A 16196-nucleotide genomic window follows, 5' to 3' on the forward strand; every position below is an offset into this window, starting at 1 on the left:
CTTACTCTATATCCTCTCCAACATAGGCTGTCATTAGCTTTTTTTAATCTTAGCTGTTCTGACAGGTGTAAGATGGGTATCTCAGAGTCATTTTGATTTGCATTTCTCTAATAGCTAAGGATGTTGAACAATTCTTTACATGTATCTTGGCCATTTGAGATTTTTCTGTTGAGAATTTTCTGTTTAGATCTGTACCATATTTTTTAATTGGGTTATTTGGTATTTTGATGTCTAGTTTCTTGAGTTCTTTATATATTTTGGAGATCAGCCTTTTGTCAGATGTGGGGTTGGTGTAGATCTTTTCCCATTCTGTAGGCTGTCATTTTGCCTTATTGACAGTGTCCTTTATCTTACAGAAGCTTTTCAGTTTCAGGAGGTCCCATTTATTAGTTGTTGATCTCAGTGTTATATTCAGGAAGTTGTCTCCTGTGACAGTTAATTCAAGGCTACTTCCCACTCTCTCTTCTATCAGATTCAGTGTAACTGGATTTATGTTGAGGTCTTTAATACACTTGGATTTGAGTTTTGTGCATGGCGATAGATATGGACCTATTTGCATTCTTCTACATGCCAACATCCAGTTATGCCAGAACAATTTGTTGAAGATGCTTTCTTCTTTCCATTGTATAATTTTGGCTTCTTTGACAAAAATCAAGTGTTCATAGGTGTATGAATTTAAGTCAGGCTCCTTGATTCAATTCCATTGATCATTCTGTCTGTTTTTATGCCAACAACAGGCTGTTTTTATTACTATAGCTCTATAGCAGAGTTGAAGTCAGGGAGGATGATACCTCCTGAAATTCCTTTATTAAACAGGATTGTTTTAGTTATCCAAGATTTTTTTGTTTTTCCCTATGATTTTTAGTCAGTACTCAACTCTTTCCAGGTCTGTGAAGAATTGTGTTGGAATTTTGACTGGTATTGCATTGAATCTGTAGAATGCTTTTGGTAAGATTGATAGTTTTACTATGTTAATCCTACTACTCTATGTCAGTGCTCTTTTCTTAACCCTGGATCCTCTGAAAAATTTAAAGGACATGACTGATACCCCACCTCAACCAAACTCAGATTAATTCAGAATTTCTCAGGATGGGACTGGTATTAGTTATAGTTATTGCTATGATGAAACACCATGACCAAAAGCAAGCTGGGGAAGAAAGGGTTTATTTGACTTACACTTCCATATCACTGTTCATCATCAAAGGAAGTCAGGACAGGAACTCAAACAGGGCATGACCCTAGAGGCAGGAGCTGATACAGAGGTCATGGAGTGGTGCTGCTTACTGACTTGCTCTCCATGTCTTTCTCAGTCTTTCTTATAGAATCCAGGACCACCAGACCAGGGTGGCCCCACCCACAATGGGCTGGAGCCTCCTCTATCAGTCACTAGTTAAGAAAATGCCCTTCAGGCCTGACTATAGCCCAATCTTACTGAGGTATTTTCTCAATTAAGACTCCTTCTCTTTAGTAACTCTAGCTTGTTTCAAGTTGGCATAAAACTAGTCAGCCCAGGACCCAAATGTTTATGTACTTCAAAAGTTCCCAACTTGTTGTTGTTGTTGTTTTAGCTCTTTACTTGGGAAATTTTGAACACATACAAACTAGGGAAAATGGCATTATGTGTCCTCAAGACACTCATTCCTAAGGTCCATAGCACCACAAATTATTCCATTTATAGTCTTATAAACTGTCTGCTGAGTTACTGTGAAGCTCATCTCTCAGGCATTTAATATATCACCTATAAATATTTCAATGTGAATTTATAAGTGATAAGAAACTTTTTAAAGTACCATTATCATATTTAATGAAATAATAACATCTTTGTTTCATCAACTATCTAGGCAGTGTACAAATTTTCTGGATAATCTCGTGAAGTTTTGTTTGTATGTGTATTGTGTGTGTGTGTGTGTGTGTGTGTGTGTGTGTGTGTAGTATTATACATATATGTGTGAATGTGTGGGTGGGTGCAAGCTATCATTTGTATGTGAAAATCAGAGACACAACCTCAGGTGTCATTCCTCACTTTCTACCTTGCTTAAGGCAAGTACTCTATTTGCTTTCAAAGCCCCGGAGAACAGACCCTACTAGCTGGTAAGACAAGCTCACTATCTTAGTCAGTGTCCTATTGCTGTGAAGAGACACCATGACCATGCCAACTCATGTAAAGGAAAACACTTAATTGGGACAGGCTTACAGGTTCAGAGGTTTAAGTCCATTATCATCATAGTAGAGAGTAAGGTAGTATATAGGCAAATGTGGTGTTGAGAAGTAGCTGAGAGTTCTACATCTTGATCCACAGGCAACAGGAAGAGAAAGCCTCTGTGCTTGGCTTGAGCTTCTGAAATCTCAAATCCCACCCCCAACCCCCAACCCCACCCCCCACCCCCCCGTGACACACTTCCTCCAACAAGGCCACACCTCCTAATTCTTTCAATAGTTCCACTCCTTGATGACTAAACATTCAAATACATGAGTCTATGGAAACCATTCTTATTCAACCACCACATTTCATTCCCTGGCCCCCATAGGCTTGTAGCTATCATAATGTAAAAGTACATTCAGTCCAATTCAAAAGTCTCCATGGTTGATAACAGTCTCAAAACTATTTAAAAGTTCAAAGTTCAAAGTCCCTTCTGAGACTCATGGCAATCTCTTAACTGTAACCTCCTGTAAAATCAAAATAAAAAAAGCAGATCACACACTTCCAACATAAAATGGCACAAAATGTACAATACCATTCCAAAAGGGTGGAAAAGGAGTATAGTGAGGAAATACTGGACCAAAATACAACCAAAAACCAGCTGGGCAAATTCCCAGCTCTGCATCTCCATGTCTGATATCAAAGAGATCTTCAGATTTCTAGCTCCTTTCAGCTTTGTTGATTGCAACACATGTCTCTCTCTTGGTCTGGTTCTACTCACTGTTAGTAGCTCTTCATGGAAAGTATTGAACAGCTCAGGCATCTCCAACATCTTGGGGCATCTAACACAATCCAGGCTTCACCTTCACAGCCTCACACAATGGCCTCTCTGAGCCTCCATGCAGGACACACCTGACATGTGCCTGGCCTCAGTGGCTTTCCATAGTCTCATAGGAATGTTCCATAATACCTTTCTTCTATCCTTGACTCTAAAGCCAGAATCACATGGCCAAAACTGTCAAATTCTGCTGCTTGATGGGGCTAGAACTTGGCTCCCTCATTCAAACATTTTCATCAGCTTTCTGAATCCAGTGGTTTCTTTCACTGTTTAAGCTTTTCTGTAATTCCTTTTCACAAGTTGGAAGCTTAGCTGGATGGGGTCTTGCCCTGAAGTCACCTCTCTCTTTGTTCCATTTCTTAATCTGTTTATCTCCTAGAACACAGGACTTAGCTGCATTACACTACCCGATGCTCCTTTTCTCCTCAAAGTGTACATTTGTATTTTTTTTCTTTCTCAGCTTGCTCCTTTTCATTATAGATCTGCAGAAGATTGACCAGTAATAACCAAGTGATAGAGTCAATACTAAGCTGTCTTAAAATCTCCTCTGCCAGTGCCATCAATCCAAAACTCTTCGATTTAGCCTCAGGCAGATTTTATGGACAAGGGCAGAAAGCAGCTGGATTCTTTACCAAAATATCACAAGAACAGTATCTAGGCCATTTACTAATATTTTTCCCCTCTGAAACTTCTTGAGTTGGGCCCCCATATTCCATATCACCCTCAAAAACACTGTCTCCCATGCTCCTACTAGGATGGCCCATTAAGCCCCATTTAAAGCATTCAATTGCTTTCCTAATCCAAAGTCCCAACAAGCAGCATGGTTAGGCCTGTCACAACAATACCCCAGTCCCTGGTACCAACTTCTATTTTAGTTGGGACTTCTATTATTGTGAAGAAACACTATGACCAGTGTAACTCTTATAAAGGAAAGCATTTAATTGGGTCTTGCTTACAGTTTTAGAAGTTTAGTCTATTATCATCATGGCAGGGAGCTTGGCAGCACACAGTCAGACATGGTGCTGGAGAAACTGAGACTTCTATATCTTGACCCACAGCTAGCAGGAAGAGAGAGAGCCACTAGGTCTGGCTTGGGCTCTTGAAATTTTTGAAAGCTCACCCCCAGTGACACACTTCCTCCATCAAGGCCATACCTACTAATCCTTTCAAATAGTGCCACTCTCTGGTGACCAAGAATTCAAATCTGTGAGGCTATGTGGCTCATTCTTATTCAAACCACCACACTCACCATCATCAGCTTTCACCATGTCAACCTTGCTGTCTCATTCATTCATTCCCTGTCTTACTTATGGCTTCTGTAGCAGTTAAGAGACACCATGACCATGCCAACTATTATAAAGGAAAAAGTTTAATTGGGGTTAGTTTACTGTTCAGAGATTTAGTCCATTGTCATCATGATGGAAAGTGTGGTAGCACTGAGGCAGACATAGTGCTGGAGAGGTAGCTGAGGGTTCTACATCTGGATCCATAGGCAGTAGGAAGAGAGAGTGACACTGAGCCTGGCTTGAACATTTGAAACCCAAAACCCACCTCCAGTGACACACTTTCCACAACAAGGCCACACCTACTCCAGCAAAGCCATACCTCCTGTTAGTGCCACTCCCTATGAGCCTATGGGGACCATTTTTATTCAGACTACCACATTCATTCATTCGTTTGTGTTAGAATTCCTAGCCACTCCCCTAGCTACATGACCACAAATGTGCTGTCCAGGAGCCAGGCAAGGTGCTTAGTCATCCTAGGGCCTTACATCCTACATAATCTGTGTGCTGTGTGGTCATGTAGCATGGTCATGTAGCATGGTCATTGTAGAGAGCCGCGTGTAGCCGCACCCTAAAGATGGTGCTGGCTTCTACCCTCTGCCTTCCCGATGGCAAACACTCTTTATGGTAAACAGCTCCTTATTTGGCTGTGGCTGGATTCGTGTGTTGCTGGCATATGCGTGAACCTGTGGACAGTGCCCACGTGGCTGCTTGGGGTTGGCAGCCCAGCCCTACTTAGGTGCTGGGAGAGGCTTGCCCCAGGGAGAGAGACACAGTGTAACTAATCAAAGGTCTGATTAAACTGTGATGAGAAGGATCCAGGTGTCGCGTCTTCCTTGCTGGTCGAGGCGGGCGCGACAAGTGGTGGCCTCCTACGGGGACAATTACCACGGCTCTCTCCGGATTCAGAACTCATTTACAGTCAGGCGGTACCGGTAAGTCCTCAGAAAAAACTGGGGATCCGCGACAAAAGCGGGTAACGCTCACCTGTAGAAGGGAGAGCGGGATAGCAGAGCCGCGACTAGAGCGGACGGGTAATTAAAATAACAAAGTCAACAGGTGGAACCTGTTCTGCGACTACAGCAGACGGGTAATTTGCATAACAAAACCCGCGGGTAAAACAAACCAGCAGGTAAAACAAAACAAGCAGGAGCCCGGAGGGCTGGAGCAATTCTGCAAAGGCTCTGAGAAACCTCCGAGAAACTTCTCAAATTGAGAAAAGAAAAAAGTAAAAGTATACTAACATGGGCGCCTCCTCCTCGCACCCAATTTTTTTGGCTCTTAACGAGCTGCTTCTCTCTAAGAAATTGAAAATAAAAGGAAACACCCTGGAATGATTTTTACAACAGTGTGATGTAATTGTTCCTTGGTTTGCAATTTCAGGAAGCCTCACAGTGCCTTCCTGGGAGAAATTGGGAAGAGACCTAGATTTGGATACTGGAGCAGAACGCAGGTGCAGATCGCAGTATCATAGCTAGCAAAGATTGGCCTCGAGGTTGGCCTATACAGGCTTCCTCACAAACATTGCAGGGACTGGGTTATGCCAGTGTTCCAAATGTTAGTGCAAATTTGTTAAATTGGCAAGATTCCGAAGGTCACTCTGGCGTTATGCAACCCTACGTCCTTGAGCTTCCAGTGTCCCTCTGGGGGAGGGATCTTATGAAATCCATGGGCTTTCAGTTAAGTAATGAATACTCCAAAGAATCTAAAAATATTATGAAAAACATGGGGTGTCATCCTGATTTTGGCCTGGGAAAATTTTTACAAGGCAAAAAGGAGCCAATACAAACAGTACCTAGGAAACCCAAACAAGGGTTGGGTTTTTCCTAGGGGCCGCTGAGGAGGGCATTCCCATAACCTGGGTAACAGAGGAGCCAGTTTGGGTTCCTCAGTGGCCACTCTCCTCTGAGAAATTACATGCAGCATATCAATTAGTGAAAGAGCAATTGGAGAAAGGGCACATTAAACCCTCTCTTTCTCCCTGGAATACACCCATATTTGTCATCAAGAAGAAATCAGGAAAATGGAGATTGTTACATGATCTTAGAGCTATAAATGAACAAATGAGAATTATGGGACCTGTACAGCGTGGTCTTCCATTGCTGTCAGCCTTGCCTGAAAATTGGCCTATTATTGTGGTAGATATTAAAGACTGCTTCTTTTCCATTCCACTGAATAGCAAGGACAGTGAGAGATTCGCTTTCACTTTACCGTCCACTAATCATGAGGAACCTGATAAAAGATATCAGTGGGTTGTATTGCCACAAGGCATGGCCAACAGTCCTACAATGTGTCAATTATCTGTAGCAACTGCTTTAGAACCTTTGAGAGCACGTTTTCCTGGCTTGAAATGCCTCCATTATATGGATGATATACTGTTAACAGCTAAAAAAGAGGAGAGCATTCTTCAAGAAGCATATAGCTCACTTGTAGAACTGCTAAAGCAAAAGGGACTCTGTATTGCCCCTGAGAAGGTGCAACAGAGCAAAGTTGTCAATTATCTTGGCTCTAAAATAACTAATCATCATATCATGCCACAAAAGGTAGAGTTAAGGAAGGATCATCTTTGCACATTGAATGATTTTCAAAAATTATTAAGAGATATAAATTGGATAAGAGGAAGTTTAGGAATGGCCAATTATGAGTTAAAACCATTATATGATATTTTAATTGGAGATACAGCCTTGGATTCACCGAGGCAATTAACCAATTCAGCCCGAGAAGCCTTAACAAAATTAGAAGATAAACTACAAAGAGCTTTTCTTCAAAGAGTACAAAATAATGAGGATATTACCCTGTGCATTCTGCCTACCCAATTACAACCTACGGGAATTTTATGGCAGAAAGGACCCTTGTTATGGATTTATACTAAAATCTCACCTGCAAAATCAATTGAGTATTATCCTGTTGCCGTGGCATTACTTGCGCAACAGGGTATTCAACAATGTTTACAATATTTTGGGACGTCACCACAAACGCTAGTTGTTCCTTATGATTCTACTCAAGTCAAGGTATTATGTGCTGCCATAGATGATTGGGCAATACTGCGTTGTTCCTATCCAGGACACATAGATTGCCATTATCCTAAACATCCACTATTAACTTTCTTTAAAGAACATCCTGTAGTTTTCCCTAAAGTAACTGCTTCAAAGCCCATTCCAGGAAATGTTATATTTACAGATGGGTCTAAGACAGGCTGTGGTGCTTATATGGTGGATTCTAATGAACCTGTAAAGCATCAATTCTTGCCAGGTGCACCTCAATAGGTGGAGCTTTCAATAGTTCTTGAAGTTTTCAAGGCTTGTCCATTTGCATTTAATTTAGTGTCAGATTCTAGTTATGTTGTTAATGCTTTGAAAAGCCTTGAATGTGCAGGGCCCATCAAATCTTCTAGCCCGGTTAGCTCATTGTTTCGCCAATTACAGAAACTGATCTGGCAACGTAAACATCCCTTTTTTGTGCAACACATCCGTGCACATACCAGTCTGCCAGGTCCATTGGCTGAAGGCAATGATATAGTAGATCAGTGTACTAGACAGGAATGGATGTTTGTGGCTTCTGCCATACAACGAGCACATGCTTTCCACAAAGAATTTCATGTTAATGCAAGGACATTACAACAAAAGTTTTCTATCTCACGTGCAGAGGCACGAAAGGTGGTACTAGATTGTTCCCAATGTGTCATTTTTCATCATCCTTCTAGATTAGGAGTTAACCCTCGTGGTTTGCTCCCCCTAAAAATATGGCAAATGGATGTTACACACATCTCTGAATTTGGACGTGTCAAATATGTACATGTATCTGTTGATACCTGTTCTGGAATCATTCATGCCACCCCAATGGCAGGAGAAAAAGCCTCTCATGTCATTGCTCATTGCTTAGAAGCTTGGGCAGCATGGGGTAAGCCTCAACAGTTAAAGACAGACAATGGTCCTGCATATACTAGACAGAAGTTCACTTCCTTCTGTCAACAGATGAATGTGCAACTTGTACATGGCCTACCATATAATCCACAAGGTCAAGGCATTGTGGAGCGTGCTCATCGCTCCTTGAAGGAGTTGCTTCAAAAACAAAAAGGGGGAATAGGCTATGGCCGTACCCCTAAGGACAGACTTTCTCTTGCATTATTTACTCTGAATTTTTTGAATTTGGATGCTTCCAATTGTCATGCTGCAGATTTATCTAAAAAGTTGTCTAGTTATCTTTTAGGTAATTGGACTGGAGAGTTCAATAACCTGATGGACCAGCTGAGAGTGGCTATTGTCACGGTGAATTTGACTCGAGTGGATACCGGACTGGTGGAGGGATTGTCTTCCTGGATTGCTACAGCCATGGACCACATGAAGGAGTGGGCGGGAATAGGAGCCCTAGTAGGTTTACTGGTGCTCACCTCCCTAGTATGCTTGTGGTGCATTTGTCGCATTAGGATCTCACAGCGTCGCCATGCAGCCATGATTGTCCAAGCCTTTATGGCCATTGATGCAGGACAGTCTCCCCAAGCCTGGTTGGCTACTTTAAAAGATATTTAGGCACAGGATGCGAGGCCTGCGCACTGCACTTGAGGTTATGATACGCTGACCTCAAGAAGAGCAAGTCTGATTGCATGTGGGTTGGTACCCTAACTCCCACCTCTGTGAAAAGGGTATCGGACGGGTCTAGTGTTCTCTGGGTGGACGACGCCTGGACAAACATTAGTACATGTTCTATTTTAACAGAGATCAGACCTCTACTCTTGCCTGTTGCTTTGTAAAACAAAAAGGGGGAAACTGTAGAGAGCTGCGTGTAGCCGCACCCTAAAGATGGTGCTGGCTTCTACCCTCTGCCTTCCCGATGGCAAACACTCTTTATGGTAAACAGCTCCTTATTTGGCTGTGGCTGGATTCGTGTGTTGCTGGCATATGCGTGAACCTGTGGACAGTGCCCACGTGGCTGCTTGGGGTTGGCAGCCCAGCCCTACTTAGGTGCTGGGAGAGGCTTGCCCCAGGGAGAGAGACACAGTGTAACTAATCAAAGGTCTGATTAAACTGTGATGAGAAGGATCCAGGTGTCGCGTCTTCCTTGCTGGTCGAGGCGGGCGCGACAGGTCATGTAATCTATGTTCATGCATGGCATAGCTACATAAGCCCATATGCACGTGGGGGGGGGACCTATAAAAGTGAGTTCTATCTATTCCTTCCCTCTCTTCCTGCACAGTCATCGCATAGGCCTATGCACACCCCTTGTATTCCCTTCCCTTAATAAATTCTTATAGTGGGTTTTGTTGTGCCTCATGACTTCTCTCACATGGTAAAAAGTGCTGCTTAATAATACTGGTGCTGAGATAAAGTGGGCCCTCCTAGCACCCTGCACCCAGGATCCTGTACCAGAGTTTGCTCTACCTACAACTGCCCACTTCTCCATTTGCCTGGCAACCACTTCACACAACACTGGCTGCTTTGACTGTGAGTTTTCCCTTTACCAGCCAGCATAAACAGTTCCCTGGACCTGTGGGAACAACCATAGATCATCTGGCATCCTTCTGGTGTCCTGGGGACTGGGGGAGCCCCCACCAACAGCCCTCATTGGCTACAGTTGGCCCCCATCACAAGCTGAAATCTCTAGCCATTTCCCATGACTGTGGTCTGAGATATTCTCACTGTCAGACGCTTGTCTTGGGCTGCATATGCCCCCGGCCCTCATTCTCTCACTTGCTGAAGCATTGAATGACTTGTGCCAATCGTTGATCCTCGTTTGATCTTGGGGACGCCTGGGATTGTAGCCCTTGGATTATGTTTGTTTTTTTACTTTTATTTTTTATTTTTTTTCTCTTTGCCACAGCCACGGGAAACGAGGCTTCCAACCCTATTAGTTCCAGCTCTCCTCTGGGATGTCTTCTAGAAACTCAAGCCTCTCAGCCTAATGCCTTATTTAAAAACCTCTAAGCGTGTCTGCCTGTGCACTGAAAAATGGCCTAAATATCCCTTAGATAACGATAAAAAATGGCCACCTAATGGCTCACTGAACTCCAATATTTTACAGGAATTATCTAACTTCTGCCAGCAAATGGGCAAATGGAAAGAGTTACCTTACATCCAAGGTTTTTTTTTTTTTAATCTCATCTCTAAACCCTCTTTTCTTGATTCCTTCTCTCTGGCCCACATGCTCCTAACTATATGCAACCTGAACCTGAGGAATCTCTGACTACTGCTCTGGACCCTGGCAAAGAACTTCCATCTCCTGATCCTGCTCCTCAGGCATCTGCCCCTTCGGATCCTCCTCTAGCCTCCTCCTCCCATCCAATATCAGGCTGCTCCAACCACCCAACTCTGGCTCCAACCTTTGCTCCTCCTGTCACTCACTCTCAAACTGCTAAAGAACCTGATAGCCAAGCCAACCCGACAACCATTCTCCCTTTGTGAGAGGTGGCCAGGGTGGATGCACTGGTTAAGGTTCCCATCCCTTTCTCTCTCTCAGAAATTTCTCAGAAAAAAAAAAAAAAAAAAAAAACAAACAACAAGAACAACAACAACAAAAAAAAACCTGGGCTCTTATACCTCTAATTCTGCTTCCTTTATTAAACAATTCCAATATATTACTCAATCTTATAGCCTCATCTTTCATGATATATATAGGATACTTTCTAATAACCTACTTCCTGAGGAGCACTGATGAGTTTGGGAGCAAGCTAGGATACATGCAGATGAGCTTCATCAAACTAATGCTGCCCAACCACCTGGGGCTGAGACGTTCCCAATCAGGACCCACATTGGGATTACAATACCCAGGGTGGATCTCTAGCTAGGGATAGGTTTATAACCTGCCTCCTGGCAGGTCGTTTGTAAGGCTGCCCTCAAACCAGTAAATTATGAAAAGCTAAAAAACAAATTCAAGATAAAGAAGAAAATCCGTCTCATTTTTTAGAATGGTTTACAAAGGCTCTCTTACAATATACTAGTCTGGATCCCGAGAGTACAAAGGGCAAACAGCTCCTTTTGACCCACTTTGTCTTGCAAAGCTCTCCCTACCTTAGGGCTAAACTTAGGCATTTGGAGAGAGGGCCTCTGACTACACAGGCAGAGTCTTAGTGGTGACATTTAAGATGTACCATGGACAAGATGAGAAAGCCTGTAAATAGAACTACCAAATTCTGGCACACACTATCTGACCAGCCATCTGAAGGCCTCCAGGTCCCTGTTTTCAATGTGGTAGAGAAGGCCAGTGGGTTCATGCCTGCCCTGCCTCATGTGGGCCACCATCTAGGCCTTGTCCAAAGTGCCACCAAGAGGGACACTGGTCAGCTGACTGCCCCCAAGCACCTAAGGGGCATGGGGACATTGATTGAAGACCACCCTCCAGCTGATCCCCTAGGCTTGGTGATGGGTGAGGATTGAAGGTGCTCAGTTCCCAGCCTGACACAGGGGACTGAGGAGAGCCATTACAGTATCAGGGTGATCTATTTCCTTCCTTTTGGATACTCAATCCTGAAGGGGTTTTATAGTCCCATCCCTCCTTCTTGTCTCCCTATTGTCAGGGTAGGGGGACAGCCTTACCCACCTCACCAGATCTCACCACTTAATTGTATTTTCAGGGGTATCCCTCTCACCCATACATTTTTAGTTGTGCCAACCTGCCCTGTGCCCCCTAATGGGAAGAGATTTTCTAGCTAAGGTAAGGAGTTTTTATTTCACTTGCTCCTTCTGTTTGCCTGACCCCAGACTCAGCAGCTGCTCCTCTCCTCCTCCTAGCCACCCAGCCTACTAGCTCTAATACCTCATTTCCCTTGCCAGCCTCTCAGGTGGATCCCAATGCCTGGGACACCCAGAGCCCTTCTATTGCTAGGCACCATCCCCCTATTATTATCCAGTTGCAGGATCCTACCAGGTACATTACCCAAGCTCAGTACCCTCTCTCCCTCCAGAACTTTAGGGGACTTAAGCCTACTATTTCTGACCTTCTCAGAAAAAAAGCTACTTCTCCCAACCTCTTTGCCTTTTAACACTCCCATATTTTCAGATAAAAAACCTAATTAATAATAATAATAATAATAATAATAATAATAATAAATTAAAAGCATGTTCCAGGTTTCTCTCTCTTCTCTCTTCTCTCTCTCTCTCTCTCTCTCTCTCTCTCTCTCTCTCTCTCTAATACTAACAAAATTCTGATAACAGAGTACTAAACATTATAATACCATGGCTACCAGCTCTAGATTTTAAATTCCCTGTGGCTGTTTCTTAATATGTTAAAAAAAAAATTCTTCCAAGCTCCAGAGCCAGCTTGAATCTACCTGGACAGGTCAGATCCACTTCAGATAAGTATAATTCAAACTTTCCTGGTCCTAGGACCACCACCCCCCTTTCTGGGACTCCTCGGGAACCCCCCAAGGTAAATTTTTTTCTAAACTTTTTCTTCTCCCTCTCTAGCACCTTGTCAGACCCAAACTTTCAGATCCAAGTGGGCAATTCCATAGGGTCTGAAGCAGCAGAAGGTGATGGACAATTCCCAAAGCAGCGGAGGACAATCAACTAGCTCAGGAAGTCCAGCTACCTTCAAAAGTCCCCTTCCCTACCCCCAAAAGTTAACCGACACCCATCAAGCCAGCTGGAAGCAGTTTCAGGAGACACAGCATCCCCATTCCTGTTCACCCACCATTCTTTATAAAAAAAAAAAAACCCAGAGTCCGGAATGTTAGAATTCCTAGCCACTACCCCAGCTCCATGACTGCGCATGTGCTGTCCGTAGCCAGGCAAGATGCTTAGTCATCCTAGGGCCTTATGTCCTATGTAATCCATGTGCTGCATGATCACGTAATCTGCCCACAGCGTGGTCACGTAATCTATGTGCATGCGTGGCATAGCTATGTAAGTCCAGATGCGCATGTGCAGGGTGGGGGCCCTATAAAAACGGGTTCCACCTACTCCTTCCCTTTCTTCCTGCACAGTCATCGCATAGGCCTATGCGCACCCCTTCTATTCCCTTCCCTTACTAAGTTCTTAGAGTGAGTTTTGTTGTGCCTTGTGGCTTCTCTCACATGGTAAACAGCGCCGCTTAATAAATAACATTGTGTAGCTTAATAAATAACAATTTGTTCACTCACTAAGTATTTTTGGGGTCATGAAGCATGCTGCCTTCCCTTTTTTTTTTTTTTTTTTCTTTTTGAGCTGAGGATCGAACCCAGGGCCTTGCGCTTGCTAGGCAAAGGCTCTACCACTGAGCTAAATCCCCAACCCCTGCCTTCCCTTCTAAACACAGAAGACACAGAAGTGAATAGGACAGACTAGAGTCTTTGTGTTCTGCTGGGAAACAAGCAGATAAGACAAAGAGGAGAAGGCTGAGAAGGGATGAGGGACAAAAGCCAGCAGGAAAGACTGAAACATGATGGAGGTTGGGGTCAGCTCAGCATGTAAAGCAGGGTGATGGTAGAAATCTTTGTTCAGGGAACGCGGGGCTACCTCGAACAAATAAATGAACTGTTTGCACTCTCGAGGAGTGGAGAAGTCCCTATTCCAAGCCATCACTTCCGCGCCTCTTGCTCTCTCTATTGAGAGTCCCTTGAAACCCAAGCTTCCTCTACATCATCTCTGGGAGATCTTCAACCTCGGCACCCATGCTGGCACTGTGCCCCGCACATTCTTTACCTGGGTGTGGACCTCATTCTTTCTGTATCTGCCTGTTTCTGTGGCCAGCATCCTTCGCGGGTCCTGCTGGAGTCTTCTCACCTAAACACCTCTCACCTGCTCAGTCCTAAAAATTCCAAGCTCAGATTCAATGTCAGTCCCCACTTCAGGGGAAAGTGACTGGAATGGGAACCCCCTTGGTAAGAACAGCTGACACTAAAGGGGTGTTCCCAAGCAGCCCTTTTGTGGGATCTTGTCCATCAGGATTCCACCAAGACCCCCAAATCCCAACCACCATGGGCTCTTATCCAGACCATATGATGCTTGATGGTTTTCCATTTTTTGTAGTCCTCATTCCCGACACACATACAACAGTCAAAGATCTCCATTTTTAGTATGAACTAGACCAAGTTGCTTCTCTTTATGGAAAGGTTCCTGTGATCTGTCAATACGAATCATCCAAAACCTGTGTTATTCTGTTGGGTCCAGTGCTTCTAGACCTTGTCCTTAATGCCCTGTGACCTTGGTTCCTCCCCCATTCCACTCTAGGACTTTGCCTCTGCCTACAACTTGTTTAATCTCACCTCTTGAGACTCTTAGGAGCCCTTAGATTCCTACATAGAAGCCCCTGCTAGAGTACTCACCCATGGGCACCAGGAGTCGCCCAGCTCACATACCAGCTATCAGGGGAGGAGGCTTCCAAGGCCACTTGGTCTCACTTCCCTCCACCTGCAGCACTCTGCCCTCCTAGTCACCAGCGTTTGCTTCATATTTCAGTTTGCTTTTGTTTACTTGGGTACTTCTTGTTTCATTTTTGAACTGTCTTTTTAAAGACATGGTCACACTAAGTAGCTGAGGTCAGTCTGGAACTCACTTCGTAGCCCAGACTGATTAGATATTCCTCATCTTTCCACCTTCTCAACTTCCCAAGTGCTGAGATATGAGATAATAAACCACCGCATCTGGATCTTTAAAGTTGTTAAATATAAATGAATAGAATTGTTAGTGGCTGTTTCCCCACCTCCTAGAACCATGCCTGGACCTATTTTAATGCTCAGTGACTGGTGAGTAATTGGATGGCTTCATTTAATCCCCACAACGAAGTCCATGGCCTATTTGAGTGAGTTTTCAAATAGAGGAGTTTCTCACAAGTACTAATGCTTGAGTCCAAACCCAGCAGGTTCTTATTTAATAGGTCTGGGGTAGGGTTATGCTGAGCTTATAAATCCATTGCATTGACCCTAATGTGTAGCCATCTTAAATATACTCTCGAGAGAAGGAAGGTCACCTGTCAATCAAAATGGTCTTATTCCCAAAGTTCATACCTGCAAGGAGCTGGATTACCCTCCTGCTCTTGGGCTGTAGGACCACGTTGAGCTGGGGCAATCAGCTCTGTGGCACTTCAGAGGGGATATGGGAGTCTGAAGAGCAGGCCTTAAGTTTCTCCTTCTGATGAGAGCAGGACCTGTCTACTAATGGATGTTCCTGAGAAATCCAGGGGCAGAAATGAAGTTCCTACTTGAGCACATGGAGGCCACAGCTGCCTCTGAAGCAGTGTTCTGAGTTCTGAGGTTCTAGAGGGTCAGGCTGGGGAAGCTGGAGGAGAATGGGCCATTGTTGGGTAAGAGGGGCCTGGCATAGCAGCCCTGCTGAAAGAATTGTACCCATGGTCACCAGGGACAAGTTTCTTTGGGGCCAAAAGCCCAACTGGCTGTAGCGTATTATAGGGTGTCTGTGAATTGGAGTTTGAGCCCCTGCACTGTCCTAAGTAGTGCGACTTTAAACATGTTGTTTACTCTTTCTGAGGCTTGGTTTCTTCTACCGTTCAATGATGTGGAATTCACTGGATGTGGGAAGGGTTAAACAAATTGATAGGTGCAAAATGAGTAGCTGAGTGTATGTATTGAAGGCAGTAAGCAATCTCTTCCATCTCCACCACTACCTGTCTCTCAGTCTGCCCCTCTGCCCTCCTCCCTTCCCTCCCTTCCCTTCCCCTTCTGAAGGGCTGGGGATCAAACCCAGCGCTTTGCACATACTTAGCAAATACTCTACCTCTTATTTTACCACTGAGCCACACCCCAGGCCTTCTTAGTGCCTTTCCTTGACTGTCCTTAGACACATCAACCTCCTCCTTCTTCCTCAAATATTATATCCACGTCCCTACCTCAGGGCCTTTGCACTTATGTTCTCCTCGGTCAGGAAGCTCTTTACCCAGGAATACTCATTCTCGTGGCTTCTTCAAGTCAAGTGAAGTGTCACTTTCCCAGTTAGCCCTTTCCAACTACTTTGTATACAAATGATGATAGCCTCACCCCCATCTCGGGCATTCATCACTTCCTAAA

General features: G+C 44.2%; 1 protein-coding gene across 1 annotated transcript in view; it reads right to left on the reverse strand.

The window, feature by feature from the left end:
• Window positions 1-15415, reverse strand: part of Pdilt (protein disulfide isomerase like, testis expressed) — a 51569-nt gene extending 36154 nt beyond the window's left edge. Inside the window, exon 1 of the mRNA XM_036179384.1 lies at window positions 15180-15415. The gene's annotated coding sequence lies outside the window, so the exon portion shown is untranslated. The remainder of the gene's footprint in view (window positions 1-15179) is intronic.
• Window positions 15416-16196: the final 781 nt, after the last annotated feature.

Source organism: Onychomys torridus, chromosome 1 (genome assembly GCF_903995425.1).
Source record: "Onychomys torridus chromosome 1, mOncTor1.1, whole genome shotgun sequence".
In the NCBI taxonomy this organism is placed as follows: domain Eukaryota; kingdom Metazoa; phylum Chordata; class Mammalia; order Rodentia; family Cricetidae; genus Onychomys; species Onychomys torridus.